This window comes from Schistocerca americana, chromosome 7, assembly GCF_021461395.2.
Source record: "Schistocerca americana isolate TAMUIC-IGC-003095 chromosome 7, iqSchAmer2.1, whole genome shotgun sequence".
NCBI classification, from domain to species: domain Eukaryota; kingdom Metazoa; phylum Arthropoda; class Insecta; order Orthoptera; family Acrididae; genus Schistocerca; species Schistocerca americana.
This window is the reverse complement of record NC_060125.1, coordinates 230,320,505-230,339,496: the sequence shown is the minus strand read 5'-3', so window position 1 is coordinate 230,339,496 and position 18,992 is coordinate 230,320,505. Positions and strand designations below refer to the sequence as shown.

General features: G+C 42.2%; 1 protein-coding gene across 2 annotated transcripts in view; it reads left to right on the top strand.

Annotated features, from left to right (window-relative positions):
- The window catches only part of LOC124622488 (fork head protein homolog 2-like), a 263,942-nt gene that overhangs the window by 128,424 nt on the left and 116,526 nt on the right, over positions 1-18,992 (top strand). The window lies entirely within an intron of this gene.

Sequence of the window (18,992 nt, the reverse complement as noted above, 5' to 3'; positions counted from 1 at the left end):
ATACCTGCCGCAGCAAATTTGTGTTCGTGGGGTCTCTATTCTAATTCGAACGTTTGACTTACGCTATACGTATTCGTTTCGGAATACCGTTTCTACGTCTTCCATTAACCATACGTGGTTAACATTCTGAAGACAATTAATAACATTTCTGAAATACAACTTTGTTTGCGGAAACATCTGTCAACCCGACCTGGTACGGATCCCACACTGATGAGCAATACTCAAGTATAGGTCGAACGAGTGTTTTGCAAGCCACCTCCTTTGTTGATGGACTACATTTTCTAAGGGCTCTCCCAATGAATCTCAAACTGGCACCCGCCTTACCAACAATTTATTTCGTATGATCATTCCGCTTGAAATCGTTCCGCACGCATACTCCCAGATATTTTACTGAAGTAACTGCTACCAGTGTTTGTTCCACTATCATATAATCATACAATAAAAGATCTTAAATTACAGCACACTGCAAACATGTGTTTTTTGTTGTATCAGTTGAGGCAAACAAAACAGGCCCGGACGAGTGGATATAATAAGACGTGAATGTATGCATATAACCCCTACAGTTATTTCCAACAGGATGGAGCAGCTCATACAGCCGGCCAACCTTGGAGCACATGTACACAGTCTTCACGCCTGACAGAATTGTTCGCAGAGGTCAGTCTCGTCGCAGTCCTAGTTGACCACTCAGGTCACCTGTTCTGTCAGTGTCTGATTACTTTGTGTGGGGAGCGCCAAGTTTAAGATGTATTGGCTCTGAGCACCATGGGACTTAATATCTGAGGTCATCAGTCCCCTAGAACTTAGAACTACTTAAACCTAACTAACTTAAGGACATCACACACATCCATGCCCGAGGCAGGATTCGAACCTGCGACCGTAGCGGTCACGCCGTTCCAGACTGAAGCGCCTAGAACCGCTCGGCCACACCGGCCGGCTCTAAGATGTATTGCAACAACACTCATATAAGTCTTCAAGAACTGCAGCAGAATATTTCGGATGAGACTGCATCAATTCCAGCAATCCAGCTTCGACCCGCCTTCAACAGCTTGCTGACCGGGGCCAAAAGTACCAGTCCGCAGCTCGTGGTCTAGTGGAGTGGCTAGCGTTGCTGCTTCTGGATCACGGGGTCCCGGGTTCGGTTCTGGGCCAGGTTGGGGATTTTCTCTCCCCGGGGTCTGGGCGTTTGTGTTATGCTCATCATTTCATCATCATCATTATTCGTGACAATGGCTAGATTGGACTGTGTATAAAATTGGACTGCGAGAAAAAAAGTGGGACTTTGTACGAGCGCAGTTGAGCGCCCCACAAGCCTAACATCATCACCACCACCAAAAGTGCCAAGGTAGTCACTTTCAACATCTGCTATAGTCAGGTTAGTATTGTATTTCCTTTCCTCTGCTGTGTTTCTTTGTAGTGTGGAACTCTGTTCTTCGGGTCACTTTTATTTTCCTACCCTGTAGTACCCGTGTCCGATTCCCGGCTGGGTCGGAGATTTTCTCCGCTCAGGGACTGGGTCTTGTGTTGTCCTTATCATCATCATTTCATCTCCATCGACACGCAAGTCGCAGAAGGAAGAAGTGGCGTCAACCCGAAAGAATCGCACCAGGCGAACGGTCTACCCGAAGGGAGGCCCTAGCCATACGGCATTCCCATTACCCTGTAGTACTAGTTTCAGTAAGACTCCATAACAGCGGCTTTCAGTAGAACATGCAATTCTCGTTTGTACGTAAATACCCATTTACGAGTTGACAGATTTAGAAACGGATTTCGTCCGCTGAGCTGCGCGAGCGAGCAAGCTCAGGCCTACCCTCGTGACGAACGCGCCTCGTCGTTTCTCGTGGGTGGGCCTCGCATTTAGATGCGTGAAAAACTGGCTCTTGTGTGAAATAGAGCGCACAATGTCTAAACTGTATTTGTCCAATGGTTTTTTGATGAGAGCACGTATGTATTTACAACAAACTTCCTCTTCTTCTTCTTCTTCCGTCTTCGATTTTACACAGAGTACGCGAAGGAACTTGCCCCACTTCTTGCAGCGGTGTACCGTAGGTCTCTAGAAGAGCGTAGCGTTCCAAAGGATTTGAAAAGGGCACAGGTCATCCCCGTTTTCAAGAAGGGACGTCGAACAGATGTGCAGAACTGTAGACCTATATCTCTAATGTCTATCAGTTGTAGAATTTTGGAACACGTATTATGTTCGAGTGTAATGACTTTTCTGGAGACTAGAAATCTACTCTGTAGGAATCAGCATGGGTTTCGAAAAAGACGTCCACGAGACTCAGAGGGTCATAGACACGGGTTCACATGTAGATGCCGTGTTTCTTGACTTCCGCAAGGCGTTCGATACAGTTCCCCACAATCGTTTAATGAACAAAGTAAGAGCATATGGACTATCAGACCAATTGTGTGATTAGATTGAAGAGTTCCTAGATAGCAGAACGCAGCATGTCATTCTCAATGGAGAGAAGTCTTCCGAAGTAAGAGTGATTTCAAGTGTGCCACAGGGGAGTGTCGTAGGACGGTTGCTATTCGCAATATACTTAAATGACCTTGTGGATGACATCGGAAGTTCGCTGAGGCTTTTTGCGGATGATGCTGTGGTATGCCGAGAGGTTGTAACAATGGAAAATTATTGTACTGAAATGCAGGAGGATCTGCAGCGAATTGACGCATGGTGCAGGGAATGGCAATTGAATCTCAATGTAGACAAGTGTAATGTGCTGCGAATACATAGAAAGAAAGATCCCTTATCATTTAGCTACAATATAGCAGGTCAGCAACTGGAAGCAGTTAATTCCATAAATTATCTGGGAGTACACATTAGGAGTGATTTAAAATGGAATGATTATACAAAGTTGATCGTCGGTAAAGCAGATGCCAGATTAAGATTCATTGGAAGAATCCTAAGAAAATGCAATCCGAAAACAAAGGAAGTAGGTTACAGTACGCTTGTTCGCCCATTGCTTGAATACTGCTCAGCAGTGTGGGATCCGTACCGGATAGGGTTGATAGAAGAGATAGAGAAGATCCAACGGAGAGCAGCGCGCTTCGTTACAGGATCATTTAGTAATCGCGAAGGCGTTGCGGAGATAATAGATAAACTCTAGTAGAAGACTCTGAAGGAGAGACGATCAGTAGCTCGGTACGGGCTTTTGTTGAAGTTTCGAGAACATACCTTCACCGAGGAGTCAAGCAGTATATTGCTCCCTCCTATGTATATCTCGCGAAGAGACCATGAGGATAAAATCAGAGAGATTAGAACCCACACAGAGGCATACCGACAATCCTTCTTTCCACGAACAATACGAGACTGGAATAGAAGGGAGAACCGCTTGCGGAGTATGGATGTAGATGTAGATGCATTAGGCTTTCCCTCAGCCTGTTGCAAATACACCTGGTACTTCCATCGTTTTGCAGGTCTTCCAATCCATCCTTTACCTTGCAGAATATGTCGCCAAAAATATAGTGGTAATCTTGATTTGTCCTTTCGTAACCGATGGGATATCCATTTTTGTCCATTTTTGTCGGTTTTCGTTAGCCTTACTGTTCATATCGAAAGTATTTCATTCCTTCCTGATATGTGTATTTCTTTTGTTGTCTAACTTGGCATATCCTGCTGTGTACCGCAGGTATTTCGTTTCATTGGCTTGTAATCTTGTTTTATCTTGCTTTTTCGTTACCCAAGATTCACTTCCATCTAGTACTGTTGGTACTGACATAAGTTTATAAAATTTTAGATATGTTTCCGTTCTTACTTTACGTTGGAGGACTCTTCTGATAGTGCCATTTAAGTAGTTAAATTTCTCAATTTTGTCTTTTTGATCTAGGTCTCCCCTGTACGACAGCATGGTTCCTAGAAATTTGTATCCATCTACTTGCTCTATAATCTTGTTGTCTATAATTCATTTTGTTTGGTATAGTTTGTAGGCAGCTCTCTGCGGTCCATCTTCATTATTCGAAATTAACACTTGGTCATCTGTGAATAACAAAGTCATAACGTAATCTTTTTTGTTGAAGTTATATGTATAGTTCTTCAGTTTCATTCTCCACTGCCTTACAATGCCGTCAATGTGTATATTAAAAAGCAATGGAAAGAGGCTGCAAACTTGTCAAACTCTTAAATTAATAACTTCATTATCCCCAATTATTTGGATTCTTGTATTAGCATACATCTTTTGAACTACCTGTACAATGTGTATTGGTATACCACTCCTTATTAAAATTTCCCACAATAGCTGTCTATTTACTTTATCAAAAGCCTTTACATAATCGACGAAAAGGATGTTTGTTTCTTTATTGAGTTCCTTACGTTTTTCTATAATTTGCTGTATCATAAACATGTTGTCTGTATGGCCTCTCCCCTTTCTGAAGCCATTTTGTTCTTCTGATAGCAGGCACTCCTTTATGGGTTTTAGTCTTTGGATTATTATTCTAGCATATATACGCTGTATTTAATAGTGACATGCCTCTATAATTTTCGGGTTTTGATCTGTCTCCTTTTTTAAATATTGGTTTTATAAGTGATATCTTCCATTCTTTTGGTATTTACTTTGTTATCCAGCAAAGATTCAAAAATCTGAGGGAACTTTGTTTTAAATGCTACTGAAGAATGGTTTATGTACTGCCTTTCGGTCCTTTGTATATCTGAGAGCATGTTCTAATTCTTGGAATTCCCTATGATCTGGATTTGTTTCAATATCTTCATCGTTTTCCGTGTTCATTTCATCAGTCATTTCCTTGCAATAATGCAGCCAGTCCTTGTTTTTTATTACATTGATATCTGCCACATCCTTTTCGCTGTTATTCAAGTGTCTTACCATTTTATATGCAATTGTTTGTCTTCCATGGACATCGTTATCGATCCTGGCAACAAAGTTATCCCAGTCGTTTTGATGGAGCGTCCTGCTTAGTTTTTTCACTTCTGCTGTCTGCTTCTTGTATGCTTCATTATTCTCCTGAGTTGGGTGTTGTAGATATTTTTGATATAGTTTTCTGTTTATTTCAACAGCCTCCTCAGTTTCTTTTGTCCAAATCCTATGGCCTTTTTTCTTCTTCCTGTGTTTCGTTTTACACAAAGCTTCACTGGCTGTAGTTCTTAATATATTCTTAATCTGCTCCCACTCATTTTCAGTACTCTCTGATTCTGAAACTGTGCCCATATTGTGTCTAAGCGTCTTTGATAAAGATTCTTGATTGACTCCTGTTCTAGTAATTATACTTTATATACCTCCCTTGGTTGTTCTGGGGATTTTTTACGTATTTTATGCCATCTCTGCTTTAGGGAAACTTTTGCTTGTAGCAAGAAGTGGTCTGTGTTATTGTCGTACCCTTTATATACACGCACAGAACAGCTGTTTTTTTGGTTTGCTACGAAGTAGTCGATTATGGTTCTAAATCCTCTGGCGGACAATGTGTATTTGTGTATGTCTTTGTGTTTAAAGAAAGAGTTTAATATTCTGAAGTTGCTGAAAGTTGCAAAATCTCTTGCCATGGTTCCATTGCTTTCAACAAACTTTAAGCATAATTTCATACACTTTCCAAACTTTTGTCTCTTACATACTTAAAGACCAACATTTAACACATTAACTAATCTGAAAGGTAATCAGACCTTTGAACATGACTGACACAAAGAAGTTCGATTCTTTAAAGAATCTCGGGCTTACTGATACCTAAGTATTCCCAAACGGCATGTTTCGTAATTTATCTTAGAATTAACATATTATATTCAATAGCAACCTCAAATAACAAAAGGTGATCGCAATACGCACCAAATCAGATAGCTGAATCAATCAATACGCCATTCGCTCCTTTCACTCATGTACGACGATGCCCGAACTTGCACGAATACGCCCGATCGTCCGTGCTTGACCTCTGGTGGCACGCTCACAATGAGACCTACACGTAATAACGTACTCCGTGGCAATATTCGGCCGAAATCCAGCTCCCGGATATCCGATTATCCGGCTTGTAGAATGGCTGGGCATCCACTGTCCGGTACCAGTCTAACAGTTATCCGTTTAATCTCCAACAATTATACTGCCACTCAGAAAGATACAGAGGTTGAACCACAGAGTATCGACCACGTCCGCTCCTCTCCAAAATAGACCACAGAGTATCGATAGTATTTAGACTTGCTGATTATGGTGGCCAGGATAGATGCAACAATTGACCCGCCAGGTTAGCCGAGAGCGCTAATGCGCTGCTTCCTGTACTCGGGTAGGCGCGCCGGCCCCGGATCGAATCCGCCAAGCGGATTATCGTCGTCGGTCGGTGTGCCGGCCAGCCTGGATGTGGTTTTTAGGCGGTTTTCCACATCCCACTAGGTGAATACCGGGCTGGTTCCCACGTTCCACCTCAGTTACATGCACGCAGACATCTGAACACGCTCGCACTATTCCATTAATTACACTTGATGCAGACAGCAGGGGTACACTAATTCCGACCCGGGGGGTACGGGGTGGTGGCAGGAAGGGCATCCGGCCATCCCTTTCCACTAACCTTGCCAAATCCGTTCTTAACAATGACGACCCTGCGTCAGCACGTGACATGGTACCAGTGAAAGAAAGAAAGAAAGAATAGATGCAACAATTCGTCTTCGTCTTCGAGCTCACAAAACGAGTTGCGCACGATGCGAGTTGTGTGAACAAGGGATTAATCGTGCTGGAACACCATTGGGGAACAAACCTTGGCAGTAATGCGATCTTGTAGAGTAATTATAAGCCGATATGATGTGGCTGACCAAATCATCACCCAACTCCCGAACTGTTCAACTTCTGGGACGTAAACTCGGCCAGAAGATCGAATCAGTGTGAAGCGAGACTAATCCGACCAAATTACTTTCTTTCTTTGGTCCATAGTCCAGGTTTTATGCTTCGGCACCACGTCTCCGCATTATGGGCGTTTGGGTAACTGACAACTGGTTTTGGAATTTCAGCTCGCTGTGCAATTTCCTGCTTATGGTGCTTTGGTGCCGATAAGTTCGCGAGTGCGCCTTTAATTTCTGCAGTGACTTTTGCATCTGTCGTCCTCTTACTTTTCGTCACAATCTTCTTCGGTTACCGTCTGTCATGATCACTCCACACTCAGGCATTTGTCCGCGTTGTGAATTAGTGGATGATGTTTTTTCTTTCCCTGTGTGCGGTATGAATCTTCGACATGGTGTCTCTTGAAACACCAAGCACATCGGCCACCTTGGTTAAGGAAGCAGCCCCAATACGAGCACCAACAATTTGCCTTCGTTCGAATTCACTTTGCTCCGACATAATGCACTCGCAACTACACAGAACATATTTCTGACCACGACCATGGGCGGTGGTAAGGGAGGGGGGGGGGGCTATGGGGGCTATAGCCCCCCCTTCACGGTATCATATTACAGTGGATAAAGTGACTTCAGAAATCAGCGAATATATTACTCCAACAGATTCAATCTGTTGACTATCTTGACCGACTTCTAGAATCGCCTCTGACCACGACTGACACTTGCAACGTGCTGAGGCCAATGCACAGCTTGCGTTCCTGATCAAATACCACAGCGCAAAATGGTTCAAATGGCTCTGAGCACTATGCGACTTAACTTCTGAGGTCATCAGTCGCTTAGAACTTAGAACTAATTAAACCTGACTAACCTAAGGACATCACACACATCCATGCCCAAGGCAGGATTCGAACCTGCGACCGTAGCGGTCGTTCGGCTCCAGACTGTAGCGCATAGAACCGCACGGCCACTCCGGCCGGCACCACAGCGCAACCAGCAGGATTGATAGCATCTTCGTTTGTGTTCAGGCATGCATTTGTTTCCAATCTCTGTACTTCGCAGTCACATAATGAACTGTAAACAAGGTGCATTTGCGGTAAAAATAATTGACGGTTCTTAGCAACAGTCAACAATGACTTATATTGGAGAATAATGTAAACTGCGATAACTAGTATTTTTTTAAAAAAAATGTGAGTTGTCATCATTGTAAACAGAAATCAATAAAGAGGAGCTGTGTAACATTGTTGGCTGTGATATAACACTTTTCTTGCTGTTTTATAACCTCTTTTCGAAACAGTGTTAATTCCGTTCAATTATCTCCCAAATCCTTTGCCGCCTCTGACGGAACTTAGCAAACTTCAAAAGATGTTATTTATTCTCTTTGAACTTCAATACCTATTTCAAGTTTCTTCTTCGTTTCTTCTGCTGCTTACTCAATGTACAGATTGCGTAATATAGGGTCCGGGCTACGATCGTGTCTCGCTCCCTTCTCCAGAGGGCGTACCTACAGGGTGGCAATATAGGTCCCTGCCAAGGGCGCAAATATTGGCAAAAAATCGGAGATAGAAGGACGGTTTAAAAAGTTGGGATTAAGAGATGTTAATGCAAACATCAAAATATAGTTTCCGAAAACTACTTGTGGTCGAGTGTGGGTGAAAGCGGAATTTAAAATTTAGTTTCCTTGTCGGTAGAATAAGACACAGCTGCTAAACTTGACGTCAATCACATAATGAGCTAGTTTGCTTCACTGAAACCACTGGAAACTAAAAGTAAAATTATATAAACACAATTTCGGGATGGGAGCGTCTTCTGTGTCCTCGATGGTTCAGATGGCTAGAGCGTCTGCCATGTAAACAGGACATCCAGGGTTCGAGTCCCGGTCGGGGCAAACATTTCCAACTGTGCCCGTTGATATTTATCAAGGCCTGTAAGCAGCTAATGGTCTGGATTTCATTGTAATTTCATTTATGCAGGGTGGCGCTCCATCCCATATTGCTAAACGCGTGAATGATTTGTTGCATCGTTTGGTGAGGATTGTGCGCTGGGCCGCCACTTTCGCCATGCTTGGCCTCGCAGGCCCCCAGACGGGTTGTGAGTCGCAAGCCTACTGCGATCATCCGACTTCCTAGGGATGCTAAAAACATCCGACAGTAATTTCTCACCACACCTACTAACATTCTGTAGAGAGCTATTCACAACATTATCCTCGACGACAGCTATTGTTGATGAATGACAGTCGACAAGTTGACCATTTTTATAAAGAACATCGTCTTTGTTAAAAATCAGTTGTTACGCTAATATTGGCTTTGTATCATATGAAACGCCATCTGTCGAGCATTTTGAGCACTTTTTTTGGTTTCAATAAAACCCCATGTCATTTCAAATATGTGTGTTAATTTTTACTTCTTTATCTACACAGGGTGTTTATAAATGAATATCGGGGTTTTAACGCTTTATAATATTTAGTACATTAAACTTACAGTTATAAATGATACGTCAAATGAACGAGCAACTCAAACAGTTGTGTTTGGCACCAGTGCGCATGCACAGCGCGCGATTGGTTCAGCTTCGCTGTACCCAAGCGCTGGATAAGCCGCAAGGGGCCCAATGACAGGGCTTGCTTGGCATGGCCTCCACGTTCACCCGATCTAACGCCATGCGATTTTTTCCTTTGGGGCTTCATCGAGGATCGTGTGTACGTGCCTCTGCTACCAGCGTACCTCCCTGAATTAAGAAACCGGATTGAGCAACTGTTGCTACAAGCACTGAAGACACACTTATCAACGTTTGGGAAGAACTCGGCTATAGACTTGATGTGTGCCGTGTGACAATAGGTGCTCACATTGAACATTTATAAGATTCTTGGTGTAACTGTTTGAGTTGCTCTTTCATTTGACATTTCATTTATAACCGTAAGTTTAATATAATAAATACTATAAAGCGTTAAAACCCCGATATTCATTTATTAACACCGTGAATTTTTCGGTGAAGTATTGAATTTTCAAATGTTAGCGGACTTTTGGTTCACCCTGTAGTTCATTTATGTTATATTTGTCAAAATGCTTTTTTTTTAATAAAAACTGCTTACAAACTTGTAAAATTTTCTAAATCTCCATACGAAAAAATTACAGAAAGATAATTTTGAACGAAAGGGGTGCTTTTGGGGAGGGGGGGGGAGGGGCAGAGTTGCCAGCGCCGCCACGGGTGCTCAAATGGTTCAAATGGCTCTGAGCACTGTGGGACTTAACATCTTAGGTCATCAGTCCCCTAGAACTTAGAACTGCTTAAACCTAACTAACCTAAGGACATCACACACATCCATGCCCGAGGCAGGATTCGAACCTGCGACCGTAGCAGCCGCGCGGTCTAGACTGAAGCGGCTAGAACCGCTCGGTGACAACGGCCGGCGTCAAGGGTGCAGGAGGACATTGGTACACGTCTGTTTCTCCATACTGCTTCTCTTTCATGATCTTCCACTGTTATAACTACATTTTACTTTTGTGCTACTTGATAGCCGTTTGTTCCATGTATTTTATCCCTGCTTTCTTTGAAACCTTTAAGAGAGCAGCCGAGTCTACATTGTCCAAATCGACAAATGCTGTACACATAGCATTTCTCTCTCCACATACGAAGGCTCCTTCCACGCAGAGCTTGAGAGTTATGTCTTAAAAAGCGTATCTGTTGAGTGTAGTGTAGTGTGTGGTGTGGTGCCATGTCTGTGAAGTATGTTGAGAGAAGCGAGGGCGTGAACAGCTGTGCCAGAACATAGCTTACCTCTCAGGGGTATGACGAAGGGGCTGCAGACTAATTTGCACCCAACGGATTACAATCAGCAGTGTAACACCCTCTCATTTTACGAGACACCGCGGAGAGAAAGAAGGATCCTTTATTGTATGATTATATGATAGCGGAGGAAAATTAAAGAGACCTTTGGAGATAAGAGAACCACTTGTATGAATATCAAGAGCTCAGATGGAAACCCAGTTCTAAGCTAAGAAGGGAAAGCAGAAAGGTGGAAGGAGTATATAGAGGGTCTATACAAGGGCGATGTACTTGAGGACAATATTATGGAAATGGAAGAGGATGTAGATGAAGATGAAATGGGAGATATGATACTGCGTGAAGAGTTTGACAGAGCACTGAAAGACCTGAGTCGAAACAAGGCCCCCGGAGTAGACAATATTCCATTGGAACTACTGACGGCCGTGGGAGAGCCAGTCCTGACAAAACTCTACCATCTGGTGAGCAAGATGTGTGAAACAGGCGAAATACCCTCAGACTTCAAGAAGAATATAATAATTCCAATCCCAAAGAAAGCAGGTGTTGACAGATGTGAAAATTACCGAACTATCAGCTTAATAAGTCACAGCTGCAAAATACTAACACGAATTCTTTACAGACGAATGGAAAAACTAGTAGAAGCCAACCTCGGGGAAGATCAGTTTGGATTCCGTAGAAACACTGGAACACGTGAGGCAATACTGACCTTACGACTTATCTTAGAAGAAAGATTAAGGAAAGGCAAACCTACGTTTCTAGCATTTGTAGACTTAGAGAAAGCTTTTGACAATGTTGACTGGAATACTCTCTTTCAAATACTAAAGGTGGCAGGTGTAAAATACAGGGAGCGAAAGGCTATTTACAATTTGTACAGAAACCAGATGGCAGTTATAAGAGTCGACGGACATGAAAGGGAAGCAGTGGTTAGGAAGGGAGTAAGACAGGGTTGTAGCCTCTCCCCGATGTTGTTCAATCTGTATATTGAGCAAGCAGTAAAGGAAACAAAAGAAAAATTCGGAGTAAGTATTAAAATTCATGGAGAAGAAATAAAAACTTTGAGGTTCGCCGATGACATTGTAATTCTGTCAGAGACAGCAAACGACTTGGAAGAGCAGTTGAATGGAATGGACAGTGTCTTGAAAGGAGGATATAAGATGAACATCAACAAAAGCAAAACAAGGATTATGGAATGTAGTCTAATTAAGTCGGGTGATGCTGAGGGAATTAGATTAGGAAATGAGGCACTTAAAGTAGTAAAGGAGTTTTGCTATTTGGGGAGCAAAATAACTGATGATGGTCGAAGTAGAGAGGAGATAAAATGTAGGCTGGCAATGGCAAGGAAAGCGTTTCTGAAGAAGAGAAATTTGTTAACATCCAGTATAGATTTAAGTGTCAGGAAGTCATTTCTGAAAGTATTCGTATGGAGTGTAGCCATGTATGGAAGTGAAACATGGACGATAAATAGTTTGGACAAGAAGAGAATAGAAGCTTTCGAAATGTGGTGCTACAGAAGAATGCTGAAGATTAGATGGGTAGATCACATAACTAATGAGGAAGTATTGAATAGGATTGGGGAGAAGAGAAGTTTGTGGCACAACTTGACCAGAAGAAGGGATCGGTTGGTAGGACATGTTCTGAGGCATCAAGGGATCACCAATTTAGTATTGGAGGGCTGCGTGGAGGGTAAAAATCGTAGAGGGAGACCAAGAGATGAATACACTAAGCAGATTCAGAAGGATGTAGGTTGCAGTAGGTACTGGGAGATGAAAAAGCTTGCACAGGATAGAGTAGCATGGAGAGCCGCATCAAACCAGTCTCAGGACTGAAGACCACAACAACAACAACATGATAGCGGAACAAACACTGGTAGCAGTTACTTCTGTATGCGTGCGGAACGATTTGAAGTGGAATGATCATATAAAATTAATTGTTGGTAAGGCGGGTACCAGATTGAGATTCATTGGGAGAGTGCTTAGAAAATGTAGTCCATCAACAAAGGAGGTGGCTTGCAAAACACTCGTTCGACCTATACTTGAGTATTGCTCATCAGTGTGGGATCCGTACCAGATCGGTTTGACGGAGGAGATAGAGAAGATCCAAAGAAGAGCGGCGCGTTTCGTCACAGGGTTATTTGGTAACCGTGATAGCGTTACGGAGATGTTTAATAAACTCAAGTGGCAGGCTCTGCAAGAGAGGCGCTCTGCATCGCGGTGTAGCTTGCTCGCCAGGTTTCGAGAGGGTGCGTTTCTGGATGAGTATCGAATATATTGCTTCCCCCTACTTATACCTCCCGAGGAGATCACGAATGTAAAATTAGAGAGATTAGAGCGCGCACGGAGGCTTTCAGACAGTCGTTCTTCCCGCGAACCATACGCGACTGGAACAGGAAAGGGAGGTAATGACAGTGGCACGTAAAATGCCCTCCGCCACACACCGTTGGGTGGCTTGCGGAGTATAAATGTAGATGTAGATGTAGAGGTCTGGAATTTAAAGTGAGCCACTGGTGCAAAGTCTGGTGGTCGGTTCCTTTACGCTACCGCCTGTCCTACCTTTACCATGCAAACTGAATTTGTGAAAATTCCTTCCTTCATGAATATTGAAATAGCCTGCATACGAGTCGAGTGCCACCGGATACGCCTAGCCTACATTTATAAATATTTTCAATGTTTTCCTTCCTGTAGTCGGTTCTGGGGTAACCTACTTTTTAAAAGTGGCTTATTTATGTGACATGGTTAATTGACATTTTATTAAAAGTCAAGGATATATAATACCCCTCTTTGCCTAGAATGGTAGGCTTTCAGTTTAACTCTGCTGTTATCTGTGTCAATATGACCCGGAAAGCAGTTCGTTCTTCCACAACATTTTTCTTGAACGCTACTGCTCGAAACTTAAATGGGTTTGATAATGAAGGTCTTCCCGTACTTCTTGGAATTTGTTAAGATACACAACAATGCAGGTCCCTTACTACGTTCAGTTTACCAGAGCATTATCGCTATCAGTTACATTTTGCCTACTGTCTGTTGCTGACGCAGTTCATGTAACTAACGTAATTTCTTGGGGCTATCATGACGAAACGATTTCTTTCTGACGAGCAGTTGGAAGAATAAGTAAAAGCAATTGAAAATGAGGAGAATATTTCGGAAGAATAAAATCACACCAGTAACGACACCATTCACCGAAGATCTGAACTAAATCACACTACAGACATTGATGCGTGAGATGGCAAAGTGCAAGCTCTGTAGGTGGTTCATCAGAAGACAAAAATATGATGTGGAACTTCGGAAACTTTTTGCACAAACTGGAAGACATCCAGTGGAAACATTATAAAACTGATTCCTAGTCTGTAAGACATGCTGTATCCAGAGTAAGTGATACAAAAATCTTCTTTTCAGATTCGTATGAACGATAATTTTCGGATTATTGTTGTGGTTTATATGACAATGAGAAGCTTACGGTGACAGCTAGAAGAAATAAGATCAAGTTACACTTGGAGTCTATACTGGTTTTATATTCCTGGTTGGTGTGTGTAAATAGTGGGGCGAATCAACAAAGAGTCGTGGAAACCAGAAACAAGCAGAGCCATTTTCCTGCGCTAATTCCTCAGAAACTATTTGTTGTCTATCACATGTGTTACGCTTCGATAACAATTCAGATCGAAGAGCAAATGACAATTTATCACTTAACAAAACAAAGAGTTCTGGTTGTCAGTTTATTTTCCCATTGTGGTAAGAGTTACGTTTAGCCCTCCTCTTTTTGTGAATTTTTTATTGTTAATTCACGGCATATTTACATATATGGAAATACTTTCGAAACTATGTAATCCTAGCGCAAATGTAAACGCAGATTAGGAAATAGAACCTAAATTTATAATACTTTTTAGTAATTGTTGAGTATTACGCCCTTAACCGTCCGTTGCTCGCACGGATGACACTCGTCATTCACATGACATTCCCGCTCAATTTTGTCTGTCAGGGCAGGATTCAGTTCGCACCATTTTCAGTACCTTTCTGTGAACTCTCCGGCTGTTAGCTCCAATCATTGTTTATGAAACATTATTGTAGTCTGGAGGACACTTGTCATCCGTGCCAGCTCTGCTGAAACAATCTGAAACAGTGTAAGTCTGTTTTACTTTATTGCGTTCCTAGATTCAATTGATATTTCATGTGCGTAAATTTAGACGTTCTGAAACTGATTGCAGTTACCTTCCATGTTACCTATTATTCTCCTTATTTTTAAATTGTGGAAGAAGTGTCAAAGGCAATAAACCTCGGACAGAGTTTAGTAGAGACCCTTTTAGTAGAGACCCCAATGTATGGCTGGAATGGTTCAATGAGCTGAGTGATGAAGATGCTCAGTGATAGCGCTGACTCAGAGACTGAGGATTCTGCTCATGAAAGCGGTCATGAGTCAGGAACAGAACAATAAGTACCAGAGTATGATGAATATGAGTCTCAGGAAGAAGTAACTCAAAATATCCCACCATTGTTAGAAGCAGATCTTGTAATATTATTACGCATTTGCCTGGACCAAAAAATCAAGCTCGTATAAAAAAGACAAAAATAGAAATTCTGAATTTGTTCTTGGATGAAAACATAATAAGCATTATCGCAACACACACTAATAAATACATCAATTAAGTTCGTGGTGCCGGCCGAAGTGGCCGTGCGGTTCTAGGCGCTGCAGTCTGGAACCGCGAGACCGCTACGGTCGCAGGTTCGAATCCTGCCTCGGGCGTGGATGTGTGTGGTGTCCTTAAGTTAGTTAGGTTTAACTAGTTCTAAGTTCTAGGGGACTAATGACCTCAGAAGTTGAGTCCTATAGTGCTCTGAGCCATTTTTTTTTAAGTTCGTGGTAACTTCTCTAGGGAAAGGGCCACTAAAGAAACAGACGCGATAGGGATCAGAGCTTTCATTGGTATATCTATGTGGATCTTTGAGATGTTCTAGGAAGAGTATATCGAAATTGTGGGATAACTCAAAGGGAAAAGGACTTGAATCATGTTATTTATGCATAAGTGAAAACCGATTCAGGTTTCTGTTGAGATGTCTGAGGTTTGATAATATCCGCGGTAAAGGTGTTCGCAGAGAGATTGACAAGTTGGCTGCTATCAGAGAGGTACTTGAACTATTCACGAACAATTGCCAAAAATATATTTCACCTAGTGAATATCTTACTGTTGACGAACAGCTTTTGGCATTTCGAGAAAACTGCCCGTTCAGGCAATATATTCCTAGCAAACCAGCAAAGTGTGGGTTAAAAGTGTTTGCTTTAGTTGATGCAAAAACAGCTTACACTTTGAATTCAGAACCGTACGTCGGTAAGCAACAAGTGGGACCATGTAATGTGGGTAATTCAGCTGAAGATATTGTTCTTCGGATGGTCAAACTGTTTCAAACCTTAGAATATATTATACTGCGTACAAATATTTAATAAAGAATCATAAAACCAGTCATAAAAACCGTTCAAAGTGTACAAATAGACCGCTTGCTTTGTGGATGACACCAGTCATCCGCGCGAGTAACGCATTGTCAGAATAACAATGCGATTGTTACAGCGCTGTGTCACAGATCTGAGAACACAGAAAGAAGGTGCAGTAGTTAAGTCTGTTACAAGTGCAAGGCCGATGAATCAACTTAACGTCATATTTCAGAATAAGTTTATGAAGAACAGTGTTCTGTAGCACTCGATGCGTAAATAACAAACGCTGGAACTTGTATTGTTCCACTTCCTTGTTCACAATTCACCACCTTGTCCCGGGTTATCAAGAAATGATGCGGACCAGGAACCAGAGAGGTAAAGAGGTACCGAACGAATAATTTTTTAAACATTATCGTCTTCTACAAAACAATATGTGTAGCAGTACAATGCGCAGTTGTATCAATTGTTTAAAAACAGCGAATAAATTTTATTTCTGTTTGTCCGCGCTCGCGTCAATGGTTGTCAGTTTATTTTCCCATTGTGGTAAAAGTTACGTTTAGTCCTCCTCCCTTCGTCTATTTTTTATTGTTAATTCACGGCATATTTACATATGTACACTTAAATATTTCGGAGATTTGTTGTGTAATTCTGCATTATGTAACTCGCACAAATCTAAGGGCTGTCAATTCAACTAAATACTTAGGGATTACAATTACGAACAGCTTAAATGACAACGATCACATAAATAACGTTGTGGGGAAAGCGAACCAAAGACCGTGTTATTGGCACAAGATCCAACCGGTCTACTACACTACGCTTGTTCGACCTCTTCTGTGTGGTGTGGATCCATATCAGATTGCACTGACAGAGGACATCGAAAAAGTTCAAAGGATGATAGCTCGTTTTGTGTTACGGTATCGCGAGATAGGGAGAGATTAGGACGAATATGATATCGCGAGTTGGGGTAGCCATCAGTAAAACAAGGCGTTTCTCGTTGCGGTATCACGAAATTTCAGTCACCAGCTTCCTCATCCAAATACGAAAATATTTGATTGGTTCCCACCTACATATGGAGAAATGATCATTGTATTAAAATAAGAGAAATCATGGGTTACACGGAAAGATTTAAGGGTGCGTTTTTCTCGCGCGCTTTCCAAGAGTGGAACGGTAGAGAAAGACCTTGAAGGTGATTAAATGAACCCTCTGCCACGCACTTAATTGTGAATTTGCAGAATAGCCATGTAAATGTACATTGTAGTTTAAGTTATTTATTAAAAAAAAAGTTAAATATGGAGCATCTCTTTGTGACGACAGATTGATTCTGAAATTAGAAATGGCGAGCCAATGACAAAAAACGTCTTCATAGTGACATCTGTCGCATATGGACGATCAATCCCCGCCAGCCGGGGCGGCCGAGCGGTTCTAGGCATTACAGTCTGGAACTGCACGACCGCTACGGTCGCAGGTTCGAATCCTGCCTCGGGCATGGATGTGTGTGATGTCCTTAGGTTAGTTAAGTTTAAGCAGTTGTAAGTTCTGGGGGACTGATGACCTCAGAAGTTAAGTCCCATAGTGCTCAGAGCCATTTGAACCATTTGAACAGTCCCCAAACACGATCGTAGACCTCGTGATACGCTTCAGATCAATTTGATATCACAAGCGTTATTCCATATTTAAAGTAGTTCGCTTGGTCAACTCAAAGCAAAATGGTCGCCCGCTGTGCTAACCTGAATCTCGAAAAATTGGCTTTTCATCAGTCAAGATTTCCTGCGGAAAGAGGGGATGGGGGAGAGGGGCAGCAGCATCTCAGGCCTATGTAGAAGAGAGAGGAGGGGGGGGGGGGCACTGTCAGGCTCGATCACCGAGCGTAAACTGCATTTCCAGCTTTATAAAAGTAATGTTATGTCCTATGTTCATGTTAAATAGAGCAATAAACAGCCCCCCATAACATTAGTCAGTACCTAGGAAGAGTTAGCACTACACAGTTCACAATTAATCATATTTTGAAATATTTAGAAAGTAAAACATATACGGCCCATTTTATGTCCTAATAATAACGGCAATAGGCGTTTTAGCAGTGGTACGACCCACCGTTGATAAAAATGTTTTCCATTAAATGAATCCAGGTTATGATTTTTTAATCGTGATACTTTCGACACAGTGTTTACATGTCATTCTATCGTCAAAGTCGGAGAAGTACAAAAAAAAGTAATTCCCTGTGGCAGCGCGTTGTGAACAGATACAAACATCAAACTTTCACAAATGGTTCAAATGGCTCTAAGCACTATGCGGCTTAACATCTGAGGTCATCAGTCCTCTAGACTTAGTACTACTTAAACTTAACTAACCGAAGGACATCACAAAGATCCACGCCCGAGGCAGGATTCGAACCTGCGACCGTAGCAGCAGCGCGGTTCCGGGCTGAAGCGCCTAGAACTGCTCAAACTTTCACAGGTGCAGTTTGTTCACCATGTGCCATAAAAGCTCTTCTGATGCTCAAACAATCTGTCAAATTTCTCGCGTTTGTCAAATTATTTGCTAATTTGCTGCTTTGATTGATCCGCAGTTTGACACGCAAATTTGTCCGTTTACGCCTGCATTTGTCAAACGAAAGAGAGTAGCGCGCTTCGAAGGTGACAGACTGTACTAAGGCAACGGATATTGCCACTCGAGTGACAATAGGGTCACATGGATATATTTCCACCCAGTGCCCGTCCTCGGCCACGGAGTCGGGTTCATTGCTTTTAATAGTTCAGAAATAATCCATGAGAAAAAAACTAAACTGTTCTGTATATTCAAACACTTGGTATTACGCAGACTGTTTTTATGTGCTTAAGACACGGTAATTATAAAATTATGAAAATGTGATGTGTAAACGGCAACGGCACGAATTTAGAGATTTCTTCCGACTTCAGCCGATCAGAACCAGGTTAGTAGGCTATTTACAAAATATACAGATCGTTTCCTTATACTGATCACAACTTTACGGATTCCATTCTTTGGCCTGCTGACACTGGTGTGAGGCAAGAGGTCTACTATTACT